This window comes from Sphaerodactylus townsendi, linkage group LG09 (genome assembly GCF_021028975.2).
Source record: "Sphaerodactylus townsendi isolate TG3544 linkage group LG09, MPM_Stown_v2.3, whole genome shotgun sequence".
NCBI classification, from domain to species: Eukaryota; Metazoa; Chordata; class Lepidosauria; order Squamata; family Sphaerodactylidae; genus Sphaerodactylus; species Sphaerodactylus townsendi.
This window is the reverse complement of record NC_059433.1, coordinates 8,315,209-8,334,908: the sequence shown is the minus strand read 5'-3', so window position 1 is coordinate 8,334,908 and position 19,700 is coordinate 8,315,209.

Genomic DNA, 19,700 nt, shown 5'->3' with positions numbered 1-19,700 from the left:
CTAGTACATGGATAAAAGGCCTTCAAGGAACACCAGTGTCGTGCTGGAGAGGCAGGCGATGGCAAACCACCTCCGAATGTCTCTTACCTTGAAAACTCGACCAGGGTTGGCATAAGTCAAATGCGATTTGACAGCAAAAGAAACACTTTTAAAACTATTACGAAAACATAACTATGCCATTTGCCACAAGCATGTGGAATTTTTTGCACTACACTAGAAGAGCAAAGTCAGGTAGATCTAATGCTCTAGGGGCACGTAGTGGTATGACAAACTAATTTACAGAAGACCAGAAGCCACTGGGAAATACCGGCCCACAACAAGGTCCCACCATAGAGGGGAGGTGGCATCTGGGATCGCACCAGCTTCCAAAAGGAGGCTCAGATTCCAAAGGGGCACCCTAAGAAACATGCAGCGCTTAGGCCACTGGAATGATGCACATTCGCTCTGTCTCACGAACAAAGAAAAACTAATCTGGACACCCCCGAAGGGTGACATGGACACCTAAAATGAAATTCTCTTATGGTGTCACCTATACGCATGTAAAAATACCAGAATTTACAACTGTGGAAGCCAAAAAAGTGAACAGTTTTGAGAAATAAGGGCTCACTCAAGAAGGTCAAGGAAAACTCCGTCCAGTATAAAAAGGGTTGGCCTGGAAGCAGAGGAAAACAACAGAGCAGGCAAACATGGGCCTCTTTAATCGCTTTGCATTATGTAACAAAGCCAAGGCATTACCCCATACAAGGAGGAATACTGGATTTCTGCCTCTGGCTTCCACCCCCAATGGCAGAGGGACTGTCTGCAGGAAGGGCAGAGAAGTCCACGAACCTTTCCTTGGAGGACTTTCCTACCTGCCATGATGAGCTCAAATGAACAGTATGGAAAGTCCTAAGCAGACCAAATGGCCAGTGAGGATGACCCAACAGAAGTGTTGTGATGCAAGATTGTTTACTGCCATCGCTATGGAAACACCCAGACTTCAGTAGCCCCGGGCTAGCCTGATCTCCTCTGATCTCTGGAGCCAAGCAGGGCCAATCCTGGTTAGTTCTTGGATGAACAATGTCAAGTGTGCTAAAGTTGTAAAGTTTCGAGAGGGATTAGGTGCAAGTTTCTTCACATAAAGCCTGCTGAGTGACCTTGGGTCAGTCATAGTTCTCTTAGAACTCTCTCAGCCCCACCTACCTCACAAGGTATCTGTTGTGGGAAGAAGGAAGGAAGGAATTTGTCAGTGGCTTTGAAACTCTTTAAAGGTAGAGAAAAGCAGGGTGTAAATCCAAACTCTTCTTCTCTTTCCACAAACCAGTTGTTTACATCTGTTACGTGTATGGTTGCTACCTCCAGATTGGGAAATTACAAGGCATTTTGAGGGTGGAGCCTAGGGAAGGTGAGGTTTGGGGCGGACCTTAGCCAGGTATTAAACCATAGAGTCCACCCTCCAGAGTAGCCATTTTCTCCAGGGGAACTTATATTTCTGATCAGGAGCACATCTGGATAAGGTTGAGTGGAGGACCTGTAGCCTTTATTATAGTAGGACTCTATTTTTTTCCATGCACATAAATTATTTACTTTCATAGTAATTCATTTTTTTTTCCATTAGCTGTGCAGCCAGATAATATGACAAATGCCTGATGCTTCAGAAATGCTGCTCAGATATCAATGTCAAGTGTCGAAAGTAAGAAAACTACAATTCAAAATGTATGTTTTCTAGATTTCACCAGACAGCTTGGAAATGTTAAGTGCAGAGCCCTCAAAAATGTGGTAGCTGTAGGCTATGCTGTGCTGGCTACTAGGTTAATTCAACTATGGTCTGCAGACCAGTTGTAATTCGGGGAGATCTCCAGATCCTACCTGGAAACTGGTAAACTTAATTACAAGATCCCCCCCCCCCCAGTTCTCTTGCAACATTCTAGTTATTTACTGGTTTTTCATCATGGGCATCTGGAAGAAACAACAACAACAACAACAACCTTTATTTGGCATTTAAAAATAGGTTCTAGAGCATTGCCAGACATTTTTGAAATACAAATCAAGAGTACATTCAAAGCGCAGACAGGAAGACTGTATATAGCAGTACACATTACTTAGAAAGTTCTGTCACTTGTAAAAGAAATTTTGCTGCTTTTTCCAAGAGCATGACATCTGTGTTGTTTAACAGAAGCTCCACAACAGAACAGTCAGAGTCACGTTCAGATTTGTCCAGGGCCAGCCTGGGAGAGAAATTCCTAATGCCCACATATCTCGGACAGTCAGGAATAATGTGAGCAAGAGTCTCCACTTGATTTTTACAGTGTGGACAAACCCAATCCTGGAGAGGTATGGATAAGTAGCGACCCTTTGTAATGGCCGATGGGAAGGTATTGGATCTGGCCCTTGTGATAATCCATCTCTGTTGGGGTTCAGTTAATAATTCAAGATATTTGGCTACGTGCCCCTGTTCCGGTATTATACCGACAGAGAGGGGGGAGCATGATTTATTTGCTTGCCCCAACAAGATATGATATTCCTGTTCTAGAAGTTTACTTTTCAAGGTTTGGAAAATCTCTCTGGGTGTCAGCATACAGAGATCTTGGCATCTGGAAGCCATCTCTTGATTCTCCTGCCAGTCTGAGTGACTCACCTGCCATCGAACAGAGTCAGGGTCTTTTCCAACATAGTTTTCGCTCTGTAGAATGGGCTCCATGAAGATGGGGGGGGGGGTCTTCTTGGAGATCCTCAGGAGACACAAGCAGGCCTGCCTCCTTGTCATGAATTTTTAGGGGCCTTGAATGGAAGACATTTTTAAGGTGAAGAAAGAGGGGTAGATTTGGAGTTTGCCATGTTTGCTTTTTAACTATCAATAAGCTGTGTATTATCAAAGGCTTTTACAGCCAGAATCAGCTGGCTGTTGTGGTCATGGGTTGTGTGGCCATGATCTGGTAGTTTTTGCTTTGAACGTTTTGCCAGAATCTGTGACTGGAATTTTTGTACCATGAGGAAACATGGGATATAAGTGTCTGAATAAATACATATAAAGTACATCCAAGCCAGAAAAGTACAGCTCATGCTCGCTTGCTCTGCAAACTACTAACAAACGTTCAGAGTTTCTAGGGCAAGCTCCAGTTACAGTTTGCTGATTAAGACACAACAGCTAGTTAAACTGTGACATGATACAGAAATAAATTAGTTTGCTGTACAGAAGGGGGGGGTTGACTAAATGAGCCTGAAGTTCCTTTAAAACATATTCCTCACTAATGTCATCCCACTACAATGTACTTTCCCCTGAAGGTCCATCTTTCTTCACCTTCAAAAGGTAGATGAAGAAGAAGAGTTTGGATTTATATCCCCCCTTTCTCTCCTGCAGGAGACTCAAAGGGGCTTACAATCTCCTTGCCCTTCCCCCCTCACAACAAACACCCTGTGAGGTAGGTGGGGCTGAGAGAGCTCCAAGAAGCTGTGACTAGACCAAGGTCACCCAGCTGGCATGTGTGGGAGTGCACAGGCTAATCTGAATTCCCCAGTTAAGCCTCCACAGCTCAGGGGGCAGAGCTGGGAATCAAACCCGGTTCCTCCAGATTAGATACACGAGCTCTTAACCTCCTACGCCACTGCTGCTCCTGTAAAAGTCATTGGCCCTTCCCACACAAATCACTTAAGATATTTGAAGGATGTTTGCAAAACGTTTTCAGTCCATCTGCCCCCTTTCTTTGCATTTGAAACATTCTATATCTGCCAGGAGGGGTTTTGTTTTTGTTTTTGCTTTTTGTAGAATCAATGGCTGATTCCACATGGGCCAAAAACAGCGGTGTGAAAACAGTATAAACCCTTTTACGCCGTTTTAAACCCTTTTGCACCATTTTCACACCGTTTTCACACTGCTGTTTTTGGCCCATGCGGAATCAGCCAATGCTTTGAGGACTTGATGCATGGATTCTCTGTTGTTATGTATAATTGATGCTTTGGAGATTTAATTAAAAAAAACCCAAATCCCCAAACCAGAACTGATGAAAAATAACCAGGCGTGAGTGGACAACGTGAGATCAGAGACATGATGAAATGATGCTGAGGGGGAATTTCAGGGACCACACAGTGGTGTGGAAAACACAGCACAGAAGATAATACATTTTATATACGCCCACCCAGCAAAGGAAAGCATTTTGAAAATGTTTCATTAAAAAAAGAATAGTCATAAAAGGGCTTTCAGATAAAACGTTTCCAGGCTGGAAATAAAACATTTTCAAAATGTAAGGGGAAAACAATGTGGGACTCCATAGAGGAAATGTTTTCTTTCCTGCCTCAAAATGTTTTAAAAGGTTCTTACGTAAAGGCCCAATCCATAAATGCAGTGTGCCATCAGTTTCCAATGGATAGATTTCCAGGTTCTGCATTCATATATTCTAGAAAGAAATGCAGAGAGCCTTGGAGGAAAAAGCCATGTTTAGGATTGCCAATTCTGGGTCGGGAACTTCCTAGAGATATGGAGACAGAATCTCGGGATGGTAGGGTTTAGGAATAGGAAGGACTCATCAAAGCCACCATGTTTTTCAGGGGAACTGACCTCTGTAGTCTGGAAGATCTGATGAAAAAGGAGACTTCATTTCTTTGTAAAAATCCACTTCCTGGGTCAGCATCCCTTCCAACCAGCACACGGTACCCTCCCTGCCACCTCAAGCCCAGCATTCCACCACCTTAGGGTTGCCATCCCTGCCCCAGTTACGGGTGGGGATTCAGTGTAGAATTGCCAGATCTGGGTTGGGAAACTTGTGGAGATTTGGGGGTGGAGCCTGAATAGGTCAGAGACCTCAGTGGGGTACAATGCCAAACAGTCCACCCTCCAATTCAATTCAATAAGCCTTTATTGGCATATACACGATAGTATAAAAATACAGTTCCACTTAAAAAGTGAATAGTAAAAAACTTCGCGTTTGTCATACATTCCGTTTACAAACTTCTGACAAAAACTTTGCCGCTATTAGGCAACAATGAAAATCCTGACAATTTAAAAGCGTAACTACTTTATCTGATTCAGTATAATCGATCATAGGGTCTACGGCTTGGGATAGCAGGCTGGATCGGAGTTCTTGGTATAATACGCAGTTCAGGAGAATGTGTGGGATGGAATCCAGCTGTCCTATGTTACAGGTACAGAACCTCTTATCGCTTGGAAGACCTTTTAAGTCTTCCTCTGTGTAGCGGAGATGGCATGATGTTAAATCTAGCCAGCATATAGCCCCTCCCTCCCCACCTTTGCATGCCACCCCTCCCCTCCCTCCCCTTGCATGCCACCCTTCCCCCTCCCTCCCTTCCCTCTCCCTCTGCTAGGGTGGGTGGGCCATGTCCAGATGCCGGGCCCCCTCCCTCCCCTCCTTTGCATGCCACCCCTCCCCTCCCTCCCCTTGCATGCCACCCTTCCCCCTCCCTCCCTTCCCTCTCCCTCTGCTAGGGTGGGTGGGCCTTGTCCAGATGCCAGGCCGCCTCCCTCCCCTCCTTTGCATGCCACCCCTTCCCTGCCCTCCCATCCCCTGTGTATGGGATTTGTGAGCGCTGTAATATAATAGGCTGGGTATCCCTGCGTGAAAGGAATTGACATATTTGTTGGTGAACAAGATTTATTTGCCAAGCTCTGCAGTTGTTGATAGTCGATTGCTACAGTCCACCCTCCATAGCATCCATTTTCTCCAGGGCAACTGTTCTCTGTATGAGCTATAGTTTCAGGGGATCCCCATGTACCACCTTGATGCAAGCATTCCCCTACCCTTGCTTTCTTTTATGTATTTGGAGCAGTGATACCCACTCAGTGACTCTGGAGCCACATACAGCTCTATGACACATCACTCTTCTGAGTGGCTCTTCCGAGCACCATTTCCCCAATGAGCACCCGTTACATGTTTCAGAGAAAGTGGACAAGGGCCTTGCGCATTGAGATGAGTGGCTGGCAAGTGGTTTGCGCCTTGGAACAGCTGCCACCAGGGGAATGGGTAAACTGTCAGCCTCCTCGAGGAAACGGCCTTGCGGCAGAGATGGAAATAGATGCGGCTCTTTGGGCTGATGGCAGTTTGCAAACTTGGATCTCCACAAGCCGTGGAGTGAGTAACATTATTGTTTAGAAAATTTATGCTGTTTCTCCAGAGGTCTCACCAAGTAACACAGCGCAATAAATCTTAGTACCAAGTGCATGAAAACCAGTACGTGCATTCTGTTCCCTGAAATTATACTCAAGTCAGCAATCTTCAGGCTAGAACTGCACACTGAAAGAGATGGAGTTCAGCCTAGGAAAAATACTTTGGCCTGGTTCTTAAAGGACAGTAAGGTAGGTGCCAGGTAAGCCTAAAGGGGGAGAGCATTCCAAAAGCGAGGTGATTCACCCCAAGGAACAACCACTGGATTCTCCTAGGCCAGTGGTGGCGAACCTTTGGCACTACAGATGTTATGGATTACAATTCCCATCAGCCCCTGTCAATTGGCCATGCTGGCAGCGGCTGATGGGAATTGTAGTCCATAACATCTGGAGTGCCAAAGGTTCGCCACCACAGTCCTAGGCTGTTGCCAGTCGGGTCAGAGTCAAGGGTTCATTCTGCACGGCACAAATAAGATGTCTGAAGATTTTAAAAAAGGAGATCTTGGGAAGGAATTCCACACAGCTTTTTTCCTAAGATGTTCTCAGAATGCCTTATTTCAGCTCAAGGCATCAAAAAAAGCACTTTGAAGTGCACCTTTTTTTTCTCCTTAAGGTGCTAGCAAGACGTCTCCTACCTGGCTGTGCAAAATGAAGCTGTGCAGAATAGCAAAATCCACTTGCAAACAGTTGTGAAAGTGGTTTGAAAACGCATTATTTTGTGTGTGCGGAAGGGGCCAAAGTGTAACCCCTGTGTAAGAATGGGATGACCCAGAAAGGGGTGGAGTCTGAAAAGAAGCAGAATGCTGCAGAACTCATGAGGTTGGAAGAAACAAGGGCTACCAGGCTGGGACCTTGATTGATTTTTATTAAGCCCTTAACACCTTGTTTAAGGTAACTGCAATGTTGTTGGGAACTAGTCGGAAGGGAGTTTATTTTATTTATTTTGCTATATTGTAAATGTTAGAATGTATTGTTTCAGGGTTTTGGTGTATGTAAATGGTGAGAGTTTTCTGGGAACCTTCATCAGCTTGCATCCCGTTCACCAAGCCTCTGAAGCCTTCGAAAGCCAACCACCAGCAAAGAAGAATCAGACTTGGCAATATCAGTAGACTGTAAATATAAGGACTTGAAAATGCAAACTTAACAGGACTGTAAAGTGTAAATGTTAAATGTTTTAAAAGCGTTATTTGTTAAGAGAAGGAAACTGTTTTGTTTTCAATTTAGTTCTTTGCAACTCCTTCCAAGTACTGCTCCACGGAACCCACAGAAAGAGGTTACATAAGCACTAAATCAGATTGGTTCCAGTAGCTCCAAAATGCAGAGCAAAATGCAAAGCTTCTTGCCTGACGGTTTTGCTCTCTGGTTGGTTTCACCCTCTGCTTGTGCCTGACATTTTGTGTGCTGGGTTTCTCCCTGCCTTTATTTGCTAAAGGTTGCCCCAGGACATTTGCTCTGCAGGGTCTGATCCTGGGCACCTCTTCAGCCCAAAAAGTACATAGTTACACTCAGATCTTCCTTCCAATGACCTGCCCTCCGCAGTCCCAGTGCTTTTCAGTGGGAGACCTTTGAGAAGCCAAGATCCCCTTGTGCAGGTCTGTGTATCCTTGAAGACAGCTTTCTCCATTTTTTTTTAAAAAGGAAAACTATATATTGTGGGAATCGGCAGGACCAGCTGAGCACAACTATGGGCATTTTGGGCTGAAAAGGCACCCAGGACTTGAGCCTGCAGAGCAAATATCCTGGGGCAACCAGCAAACGGAGGCAGGGAGACACCCTTCCCCATCACACAAAATGCGAGTGGAGGGTGAAATTGACCAGAGAGCAAAATGGTTGGACAGAAAAAGCCTCTTTTCCTCTCTGGTGCCTTTGCTGTCCAGAACCAAAGCAACATCTGCCTGTTTTTAAGATGTCCCCTGGATGTCTTATTTTGGGTGTGTGGACTGAAAAGAGGCAGTGTCTTCTTTTTAAGATGTCCCACAGTTGTCTTTTTTGTGTGTGCTTTGCGGCTTTTCTGAACAATTCATTTAAAATGTTTTGAGGCAGGAAATAAAAATGTTTACTCCATGGAGTTCCACACTGTTTTTACCCCAAAACATTTTTTATTTCCAGCCTCAAAATATTTTAAATGGGTCCCCTTTTAAAGCGATTCTCCAGCTGAAGTTTTGAAAACATCCTCAGCGCCCTTTTCTGAGCTCGCTCTATTTCCCCTCATCAGTTTTTTTGCAGCATTTTTCTGTTTGTTCTTTTCTTTTGGGTGGGGGGAATCTTCAAAGCATCGAGGATAAGAGGAGCATAGAATCACAGCAGGAGGCCATGAAGCACTGAAGCACTGATTCAACATAGAACTTTAAGAAGGAAGAATCACATAATGGCGATCAGGAATAATTTCAAGGGGGTGAGTTCAAACATTTTATAAATATTTTACAACCACTTTAGGAGATTTGAGTGGAAAGGGGCCTGGCGAAGCGGTGAATGATCCAGGGTTGTATTGGAATGAATTAGCAGAGTAAATAATGTAGCAGAGTTGCAAGTGAGTTGGCACCAGGTGGTGACTGCCAGTCCCAGCTGTGTTGGGGTGAACACTATGAAGGGTGGGAGGGACCTCCTCCTCCTGGGATAGGCCGGACAGGGTGTCAGCCAGGCAGTTGCATTTGCCCAGGAAAAACTGGAGGGTAAAGTCAAATTTGGCAACTGTTTTGGCAAGAGCTTCCTGAGCTCTTTCAGAGTCGCCAAGTTCTTGTGGTCTGTCCAAACCTCTAAGGGATGAGGTGCCCCCACCAACCAATGCTGCCAAGTCGCCAGAGCTCACTTGATGGCCCCTGTTTCCTTATCCCCCACCATCCAGTTCAACTCCAATCCAACATACTTTTTGACAAATAACCCCCCTATCTGGAGGAGGGCGGTGCCCATCGCTCAGCCTAAGGTGTCAACGTGTACCACAAATGGTCTGGCTGGGTTAGCATGCTGTAGGACCCGCTCTGAGGTGAGTGCGCTTTCAACCTGTCAAAAGCCTCCTGGCATTCCCCCGACCACAGCAAGGGAGCTCCTAGCCTGGGCTTTTTCTTTTGTCCATACTGTGCTGGTGAGAGGGATGGCTATTTTAGCAAAGTCACTGATGAGGTCCTGATAGAAGTTGGCGAACCCCAAGAACGACTGCAGCCGCTTGTGGGCGAGAAGGGCTGGCCATTGCAGGACATCCTGCACATTATTGGGATCCATCTCTACCCCCTCCTGCGAAATGCGGAAACCCAAGAAGTCCAGCTGCAGTTTGTGGAATTTGCATTTGGAGAGCTTGACAAACAGTTCATGCTTCATCAGTTGCTGGAGCACCTCACGGACCAGGAGGATGTGCTCCTCCAGTGTCCCAGTGAAAAGCAGGACGTCATCTAAGTACACCACCACCCACTTAAACAAGAGATCATGCATTACCTCATTAATCAAGTTCATGAACACTCCTGGCACCCCACTGAGCTCGAAGGGCATGACTTGATACTCAAACTGACCAATCTGGGTGTTAAAAGCCATGAAGTGTTCTTGGTCCTTGGCAATGCGCATAGGGTAGTACACTTCATGTATGTCCAGTTTTGTGAACAATCGCCCCCACCCCAGGCATCCCAAGAGATCTTTGATCAGGGGCAGCAGGTATCTGTTGCACATCAAGACTGCATTGAGGCCCCAGTAGTCAGTAATCCTAGAAGCCAGTTCTAAACTCTGGCTCTTCTAGCACCCCTTTTAATGCCTCAAAGCCCCCCTTTCTTCCATCCCCAGAAACATGGAAACCCCGCACCAGATAGGTTGCATGAACATGGCTGGCGTCTACTCGTTCATTGTGTGGAACTGGGAGGTTAGTCCAAGCCACCAGTCATCATTCAGGGAAGAACATTATCATTGTAGAACCAGAACCCCATTTGAAGTCAGGCACACTAGCTGACAATAGGGTGGATGGGTGGGGCTCAACCAGTTGCTAGGGCTCAATGAGATGCTGGGACCCTTCCCCTTGCACCCAGGTTGGGTGGGCCCCAACCAGATGATGGTTCCATCCACCAGCATGGGTGGGCCTCAACTAGATGCTCGTTTACTCCTGCTAGGGTAGGTGGGGCACACCAGATGATGCCCCTTTCATAGTAGTAACATTTTACATTTTACAGTATGCTAATATAGCAGCAAACCTACTTGCCATATTATCCCAAAATGCATCCATAGAGAGTTTTCTGATTCAATATATTAGTGTGTACTTAGTTGACTTGTTTAGAAATGCTCAGTTCTGTAACATTTTGATTCCAAGGAAGTATAGATCTAGTTCGTATTTGTGTAGACTAAAGAATCAAAGGTGAACAGTGGTGCTGTAATTAAATTATATAGGGGCAGGGAGATTATAACTCTCGTAAGGCTGTGTAAAAATGTGTGCATGTGAATAAACTCTGACATGAACACAAAACTGTAAGCCTCCTTTTTTAATGCAGAATTTATAAATAAACACTGCCTGACTAATGTACTCATTCTGGGCTTATACAAAGCATTGGAATAAGATTGCCAGCCTCCAGATGGGACCCAGAGATTCCCCGGATTTGTAACTCATTTCTAAACTACAGAGGTCAATTTCCCTACATAAAATGGATGCTTTTGGGGTGGCCTCTGTGGGATTGTACCCCACACTGTCCTCCCCCAAATCTCCAGGAGTATCCCAGTTTGGATCGGGCAACCCTACCTCCCATTCCCTGCCAATGGCCATGGGGGGGGCAGGCATCTCTACTGGAACCAATCTGATTTAGTGCTTATGTAACCTATTTCTGTGGGTTCCGTGGAGCAGTACTTGGAAGGAGTTGCAAAGAACTAAATTTAAAACAAAACAGTTTCCTTCTCTTAACAAATAACACTTTTAAAACATTTAACATTTACGCTTTACAGTCCTGTTAAATTTGCATTTTCAAGTCCTTATATTTACAGTCTACTGATATTGCCAAGTCCAATCCTTCTTTGCTGGTGGTTGGCATTTGAAGACTTCAGAGGCTTGGTGAACGGGATTCCAGAGGATGAAGGTTGCCAGAAAACTCTCACCATTTACATACACCAAAACCCTGAAACAATACATTCTAACATATACAATATAGCAAAATAAATAAATAAACTCCCTTCCCACTAGTACCCAACAACATTGCAGTTACCTTAAACAAGGTGTTAAGGGCTTAATAAAATCAATCAAGGTCCCAGCCTGGTAGCCTTGCTTCCAGCCTCATGAGTTCTGCAGCATTCTGCTTCTTTTAAGACTCCACCCCTTTCTGGGTCATCCTATTCTTACACAGGGGTTACACTTAGAGTGCTAAACTGGAAGATGTGAGACCAAAGTTCAAATTTCTGTTCTGACCAAAAGTTCACTGGGTAACCTTAGCTTGCTTCACAGGGTGGTTGTGAGAATACAATGGGAAAGGGAAAAATCATCTATACTCATCTCAGCTGTAGGAAGGGCAGGTTTGAAAGAAATCCACTAGATTTATTACACTGCTGAAATGCAGGAACAGATCTTGCAGAACAAGAATGGAAGTGAAATTGCTAACAGAATTGCGGCCCAATTGTTACTAAAGCACAGTGGGTGCAAATTTGAAGCTCCCAAGAAGCCCCAACTTGAATCAGGGTCTTGAAAAGTACTATTCCTTTCAGCTAGAACACAGGACTATTGTTCCGTGTCTCCTTTCTGCCTGGCAGGTCAAGCATTCAGTAACTGGCTCCACGTTTGTCACTCTGATGTCATTTGCAATTATGTCAAAGCTTATTCCTTCCCCTAGAAGAGGGGACAAAACTCTGCGGCAAAGTTGGAAATTAAACTAGGTTACTCAAATAAACTGCCGCGGCACATGAGGAAATCAGAGAAAAAGAGGGTGGTGGCAAATTGGGATGTCTTTAGACAACGTTCACGTTCGACTATGAAATCAGAGTTTTAACTTGCAGCAGGTAAGATTACGGCGCTTTCTGCACAAGCCCTTTAAAATGTTTTGAGGCAGGAAATAAAATGTTTCCTTCAGGAAGTTCCATGGGGTTTTTTTTTACCCCATTGGTCTTGACAATGCTTTATTTCCAGCCTCAAAACACTTTTAGTGAATCCCCTTTAAAAACAATTCTTTAGGCTGAAATGTTTTCAAAACGGCTTCACTACTGTGTGATTTTTAAAAATACATTTTCCACTCCTCTCTGCCATGGTCAAACTTCCTCTTTGGCACCATTTTCTGAGCTTGTTCATTTTAAGCATTTTTGTGAGTTTTTTAATTGAGGGGGGCTAATTTTCATGGCATTGATTATATAAAGAATTGCCGCACGAAGCCTTGAAGCACCGATTCATCAGCCAACTAAACAAAAAAGGGGGAAAATACATAATGGGGGGCACCTTCCCTATGAGGAGCACCTTCCCTATGAGGAGAGGCTGCAGTGTCGGGGACTCTTTGGAGAGGAGACGTCTGAGGGGGGATATGACTGAAGTCTATAAAATTATGCATGGGGTAGAAAATATTGACAGAGAGAAATTTTTCTTTCTTTCTCACAATACTAGAACCAGGGGGCATTCATTGAAAATGCTGAGGGGAAGAATTAGGACTAATAAAAGGAAACACTTCTTCACACAATGTATGATTGGTGTTTGGAATATGCTGCCACAGGAGGTGGTGATGGCCACTAACCTGGATAGCTTTAAAAGGGGCTTGGACAGATTTATGGAGGAGAAGTCGATGTATGGCTACCAATCTTGATCCTCTTTGATCTGAGATTGCAAATGCCTTAACAGACCAGGTGCTCGGGAGCAACAGCCGCAGATGGCCATTGCTTTCACATCCTGCATGTGAGCTCCCAAAGGCACCTGGTGGGCCACTGCGAGTAGCAGAGAGCTGGACTAGATGGACTCTGGTCTGATCCAGCTGGCTTTTTCTTATGTTCTTATGTTCTTATGAATCATTTCGAGAGGATGAATGCAGATATACATCATGGTAAAGGGAGTGATTGAAAACATTTTTCGCATGTTTCAGGTGATTTCTGCAGGAAGGGCCCATGACAACTGTATCAAATCTGGGCATTTTTATGGTTAGGAGTGAGAAGAACCATCTCCCCATAGTATCAGATTAATGTTGGTTTAAATTATAGTGGAATGACATATTCTCCAGCAGGTGGCATAACATTCCTTCAAGGGTGGAACGGAGACACGGGGGCCCTTTGTGAAACATGCATTGTACCCTGTGAATCAAGTGGACCATTCTACCGTGATATTGCATAGCTGCAGATACATGGAGCCATACGAACTGTGCATATACGCTGCTTTCTTCCTCATTACTTGATTTACGAGAATGTGTTTGAAGCGAATGTCAAGAATATGTGAACCAACGCCACTGAAATCCATTGTGCTTAAACTGCAAGTATATCAGATTGGACTTAGTTGCATAGGGAAGTTACCAAATGAACCAAATCATTTTGAAGAGCCATTGAGAAGGAAGACAGACTCCCATATCCTCTTTAACTGCCAATTCCTGTGTTTTTCTTACTACTCTAGTTAACTGTAGATGCATTTGGGGGTTTCCTTTAATGTCTTTATGTACTGCAACAGAGTATATGAAGACATTAAAGAAATCCCCCAAAGCATCTACAGTGAACTAGGGCTGCAAGAAAAAACACAGGAATTGGCAGTTGAAGAGAATATGGGCGTCTGTCTTCCCTTTCAATAGTTCTTCCAAATGATTCAGTTCATTTGGTTACTTCCCTATACTGATTCTGAAGTTCTAGTATTTCCAGATAGTTATACCATAGCTAATTACACCATAGCATTGTTAACATTTTTATCTAGAATTTTACACACTCTTCCACCCCACCCCCTTCCCCCCATGACCAGCAAGAGGTGGGGAGTAGGGAGGCCAGATCCAGGTTAGGAAACAAGAGGTGGGATCCAGCAGGTTCTCACGGGTTCCCGAGAGTAGGTTACTAATTATTTGTGTGTGCCGAGAGGGAGTTACTAATTGGTGATTTTGCCACGTGATTTTTGCCTTAGTTACGCCCCTCCTCTCAGCAGTAGCGCGCAGAACTTGAAGCAGTCTAGCAGGAGGTGCACCGGAGTGCATGGCAGCCTGTGCCTGCGTGCATTCTTTTCCTGCCCAAGGACCGGCGCAGTGGCTGCGTCCTTGCCACAGCCCCGCCTAGGAATGCCCCACCCCAGGAATGCCCAGCCAAGCTCCCGGCATGCCCCGCCCAGCCCCATTGGCGCTACGCCACAGTTTGAATCCCATCACCATGGGAACCTGTTACTAAATTTTTTGGATCCCACCACTGTAGGAAACTCCTGGTTATTTGGGGATGGAGCCTGGGGAGGACAGTGTGGGGTACAAGGCCACAGAATCCACTCACTAGAGCATCCACTTTCCTCAGGGAAAGTGATCTTTGAAGTTCAGGTGCAGAGGTGTAATGGGGCAAAATGGTGCCACCTGCTCACACTCCCCCATGCTCCCCATGCCCCACTTACCCTCCCTGGCCCCCACATGCCCTTACTTACCAGAAGGCTGCTGCCCACTGATGGAAGTGAGATGGGTTGGTCTGGCAGCTCTGCTGGCTGAAAGAGCAGCCTGCCTGGGCCGCTGCTGAGTGCACGTGACTTGATCAGCCTAGGCTCCATCTTCCGGGTCGACTGCCAAGCGCACATGGCTCAACAAGCCCACCCTCGATCTTCCAGGTCGACTGACCCAGAAGGAGCCTGGACTGGCCAAGTACGCACAGCTGAAAGAGCAGCTGAGCTCTGGCCAAGCTCCGCCGACTGAAACAGCAGTCTGCTTGAGCTGCTGCCTAGCGAGTAAGGCCCGTCCAGCCCAGGCTGTATCTTCCCGGTCAGCTGATCTGGAATATGGAGCTTGGGTTGGTTGAGTGTGCATGGCTACAGCCATGGGTGTCCTCTCCGGAGAGATTGAGAGAATGCCTACGGCTGGAGGATGGCCAACAGGCACGATGTGCACACGCCACCTAGGCAGGCCTTGGCCCGGATGGCACACACATGTCGCACCGAGGCCCTGCCATGCCCCTCCTCCTTCTCAGAAGTGTGGGGGGTGATTTTTCCCACCTTGGGCGTTTGTCTCCGGATGTCCCTGTGGCATCTACGCCACTGATCAGGTGAAATCTGGTGGATCCCAGGCCCGTTCTGGAGGCTGGCATCCCTAGTTTAATCTAAGGGCCTATATTTACTCTGAAACTGCCAACTGAAAACTCAGTTAATTCCTGGTGGATTAGACAGTTCATTTGGACATTAAGATCACATGCTGCTAAAATGGGTGAACTGTTTCCCAAGCTGGGCAATGCTACTGGTTCAAGCCCAAAGAATACACAATAACCTTTTATTGATGTTTCCTTATGCCTTCGTAGGTATGGCAAGCAATTTTAATGGCAGAATTTGTCAAGACCTCATTCCCTTTGGTCTTGCCATGGGCACCCAGGAGAGTCTGAGAGACTGTGACATCAATCAATTCTTGCTTGTGCTTGTTTTGTTTAGAGTTTAGTAGAAACTGTTTTTTTTCCCTGAGTCAGGCAGCACCTGGCCCTTATCAAGGTTCCGACATGAAGAAGCTGCGTGGCCTGGGAACACTTTCTCTTATGGGGACAACCGTTAGGATGAAGAATGTTAGATCCAGCAAATAAATTTTGTAGTGTACCTCTTCATTTGATGCAACACAGTGATTTCAGTGAACCTGAGTTTCTGATTATGTGCTGTATTTACATTTCAATACTTTTCCCCAACATACGAGACAACAAACATCCCATTTCCCAGAGAGTTTAAAATATACATTCAAACTAGAAATATTTGTGATTATCTCATCAATGAACATATTACACATATTTATTTGGAATGGTGCAGTCAGGGTAGATATGTCCGTAGAGTTTACATACCATTTGGACTATGAGCCAACACCCCTAGTCCAAAAAGTGACTTTCTCCCAATTGCTTTGGCATGAAAGATTAGGGACCAAATTGACTAGATATCTGATAAGTTTGACCCAGCATTGGTGTATGATTCTGGCCATAAAAATAGATAAATATAGCATGGATCTTCTCAACTCTGATGAAGCTTCTCAGTTCTATAGTAAAATATTTATTGCAAGTTCATCTGAATCTGCTATAGAACTCTACTCACAACTGTCTCTTGGATGGCAAGTGAAGTTAACTAAAGATACTTTACTCAATGATCTCCCACCAGCAAGACATACCTTTGAACCTTGGTTTGATCATGAATGTGTGATAGTGGGTGGCCTATTATTATGCATTTGTGATCTTCCTCACAGTGAGTGTCTATTTTTCTTGAGTTGGATTTTCCATTATGCACATGTAACCTCTATGAGTGGGTTCTGTGGGGCAGAACTTGGAATGAGTTTGCAACAACAAATTTTAAAAACAAAATGGTTTACTTTCTTAACATATAACATCAAACATCAACATTTAACGTCACACTTCAAGGTCCTGTTCAGGTTTCATTTCCTTATATTTGCAGTCTACTGATACTGCCAAGTCCAATTCTTCTTGGCAAGTGGGTTGGATCCTGAAGACTCTAAAGGCTTGGTGAACAGGATTCAACATGGTGAAGGTTTCCAGGAGAACTCTCACCCATTACAAACATAAAAAACCCTTAACAAGGTGTTAAGGGCTTATACAACCAAGGTCCGAGTCTGGTAGCCTTGTCTCCTCCAACTACATGAGCTCTGCAGCCATCTCCTGCTTTGGGTCTCCACCCCTTTCTGGGTCAACCCATTCTGAGCTTGGGGGTTACACACACATTTCCCCCTCTTTAGAACTCAATGTAACTCATAACTGACTAACCTTGTGGTTTTCAAAACTGGTAAAGTGTGATTTTTTTTGTCTTTTCTTCTCAGGTAAAGTGAAGGAGTGAAGTGTGTGCTAATCTTCCTGAGGGTTGTCCTGCTCCTTCTCACTTCCCCCTCATCCACACGGCAGGAGTTCTATCCATCCTTTGGGCCACCAGAAAGGTTTCTATGGGACTGGCTGTTATGGAAAAAGTTCCCTCCTCCATGGCAGTCAAACCATTGCATCTCATCTGCATCCCAACAGCCTGCCCTGCGCTGCCTCTGCAAGTGCTCCCTGAAGGGTCTGAGGCAGCCAGCCTCATGCAACAGCTCCCTTGCCAGCACTCAGCAGGAGTTCTGCAACCTTCAACATTTGCTCGAGGGCCACAGAGGGGCAGCCAGAGGAGTGGGAGGAGGAAAGTCAGCTGCTGTTTCTAGAAAAGGAGGAGGTAGTGGCAGTAGTGGGATCCAAAAATTTTAGTAACAGGTTCCCATGGTGGTGGGATTCAAACTGTGGAGTAGCCAATGGGGCTGGGTGGGGCATGACGGGGGCATGGCTGGGCATTCCGGGGGGCAGGGGCATTCCTGTGCGGGGTTGTGGCAAGGACGCAGCCGCTGTGCCAGTCCTTGGGTGGGAAACGAATGCACGCAGGCTCAGGCTGCCACGCAGGGTGCACCTCCTGCCAGACTGCTTCAAATTCTGCGTGCTACTGCTGAGAGGAAGGGTGTAACTAAGGCAAAAATCATGAGGCAAAATCACCAATTAGTAACCCGCTCTCAGCACACACAAATAATTAGTAACCTACTCTCGGGAACCTGTGAGAACCTGCTGGATCCTACCTCTGGGTGGTGGTGGTGTGGAGGACTGCTGCTGCCTTGTGGTGGTGCAAATTCTCCTGTCATAGCCACCACTGCTGAGGCCTCCTAAGGCTCAGTGGCTGAACCAAGCATGCACCAAAGACCATGGGGAAACTCCACCATGAAGGAAACAGCTGTGGGGTAAGCCTGGGATACCTTGAAACCCTGGTCCGTTCATGAGTATCATAGCAAAGAACCAACACATGGCTCAGTCTAACCAAGAAAGGGAGAGAAATGCTAGATCTCTTCTCCCCAAATTACAAATGCAAAAGCAACTAACGAATGATCAAATCTGTAATTTAACTTGGCTGATACTCAGAGGTCATTACTGGAATAAATGAGTTGTGCTATCCAGAAAAACTACAGATGGTTGTTTTAAAACAAAAAAAGAGACAAAAAGATAGGTAGGCAAACTTCACTGATACTTTAACCCCTGAACATTTAAACATTTCATCTGCGTTCACAGATCATATCATAATAAACTATTCTGAAGTCAATGACTCATAACTAGTTATTTTAAGAGTAGTCAGTTACCTTATTTACGTGCAGAAAACACCAGATTTTTTCCTTTTAAGTCTCATAAAATTTTGTCTTGCAGTATATTCTCTAACAGAGTTTTTGATTTCCATCCCATAATGAGAATCTATTTTGCAAATTATGTACACATGCACTTGAGCAAACTTCTGCCATATGGCTTATAATTAACTTCAGAAAACAAGTTGCCAAAGCTAGTCTGGTAGTGTTGTGCAGTTTATTTATTTGCATTTTAAAAACATCATGCAGCAGATCATGAAAAGCAATTTTGACTTGTTAGCTCATATGGAGTTAATCAAGTTTGGGAATGCCATAGAGACCCCAGTATGGTCATGTGATCTTAACAAAAGAATATCAGGAATAGGGGTCAAGCAATCAAGCATTATTGAGGAAAACATAGTTTACTGGGTTAAAAAACACAGAATCAGTAGCTTTTCCAGGTAAAGGATGCCTGCACTGCAAAACGAGTATAATATCAACTTTAAATTAACAGTGAATTTATGCCCACACTGATTACCTATCTGTAACATATGTGATTCATTTGAAATGTGGTGGAGAAGAGTTCATAGATACCTTTGTCAGAACTGAGTCTGTCAGTGCCAGATGGCAGGCAGAGCAGGGGGAGGCGGTTTACCATTCTCTGATATGGGGTGATTATACACTGGCTCTCTGCCCTGCAGTGAAGGTAGATTATCTTTGGGGCAGAGTTTCTGTTATAGATGCATCATGCTCACCATTAGGCTTGGAGATTCAGGCGCACCAAATCCTGGATTCGCCCCGAATCTGGGTGCATTCGGGCATATTCGGGCCAAAATCAACTGACTATGTCCTGCCAGAATATGAATGAATCTGAATGCAAGACATTCGGGCTTTTTGTTTTGGGGTTGTTGTTTTTTTTGCATGGAGGGGCATTTTGGCATGGTGGGGGCACATTTTTAAAGCTAGTTAACTCCCATTTTGTTAGCTCCCATTTGAAACAATGGGGGGTGGGATACCCATTTTGGGGTCCATAACCTTGGACTCCTTGAACCAAACTTCACCAAACTTGGGTGCCGTCATTAGGAGAGTCTCCGAATGATACCCTGAAATGTTGATGCCATTAGCTTTACAAATACACCCCCTGCAGGCCCAAACGTGAAAAAACACCAAAAATGTTTTAAAAAATCAGACAGTCCCAATTTTGGGGGGGTTTACCCGAATATTCGGATAGATCCGAATATGTTATTTGTCTTATTGGGGAATACAGATAATATTATGCCTGAATAAATCCAAATCCTACAGATCTGATAATCTCCATGGTTTTTGAGAGTGAGCAAAGAGTGACCATTTCCCAAGCTTTGCAGGTAAAGCAAAACAGATGACCCTGTGTTATTCTTCCCATGGCCTTTTTGGCTCCATCTTGCCTCCCC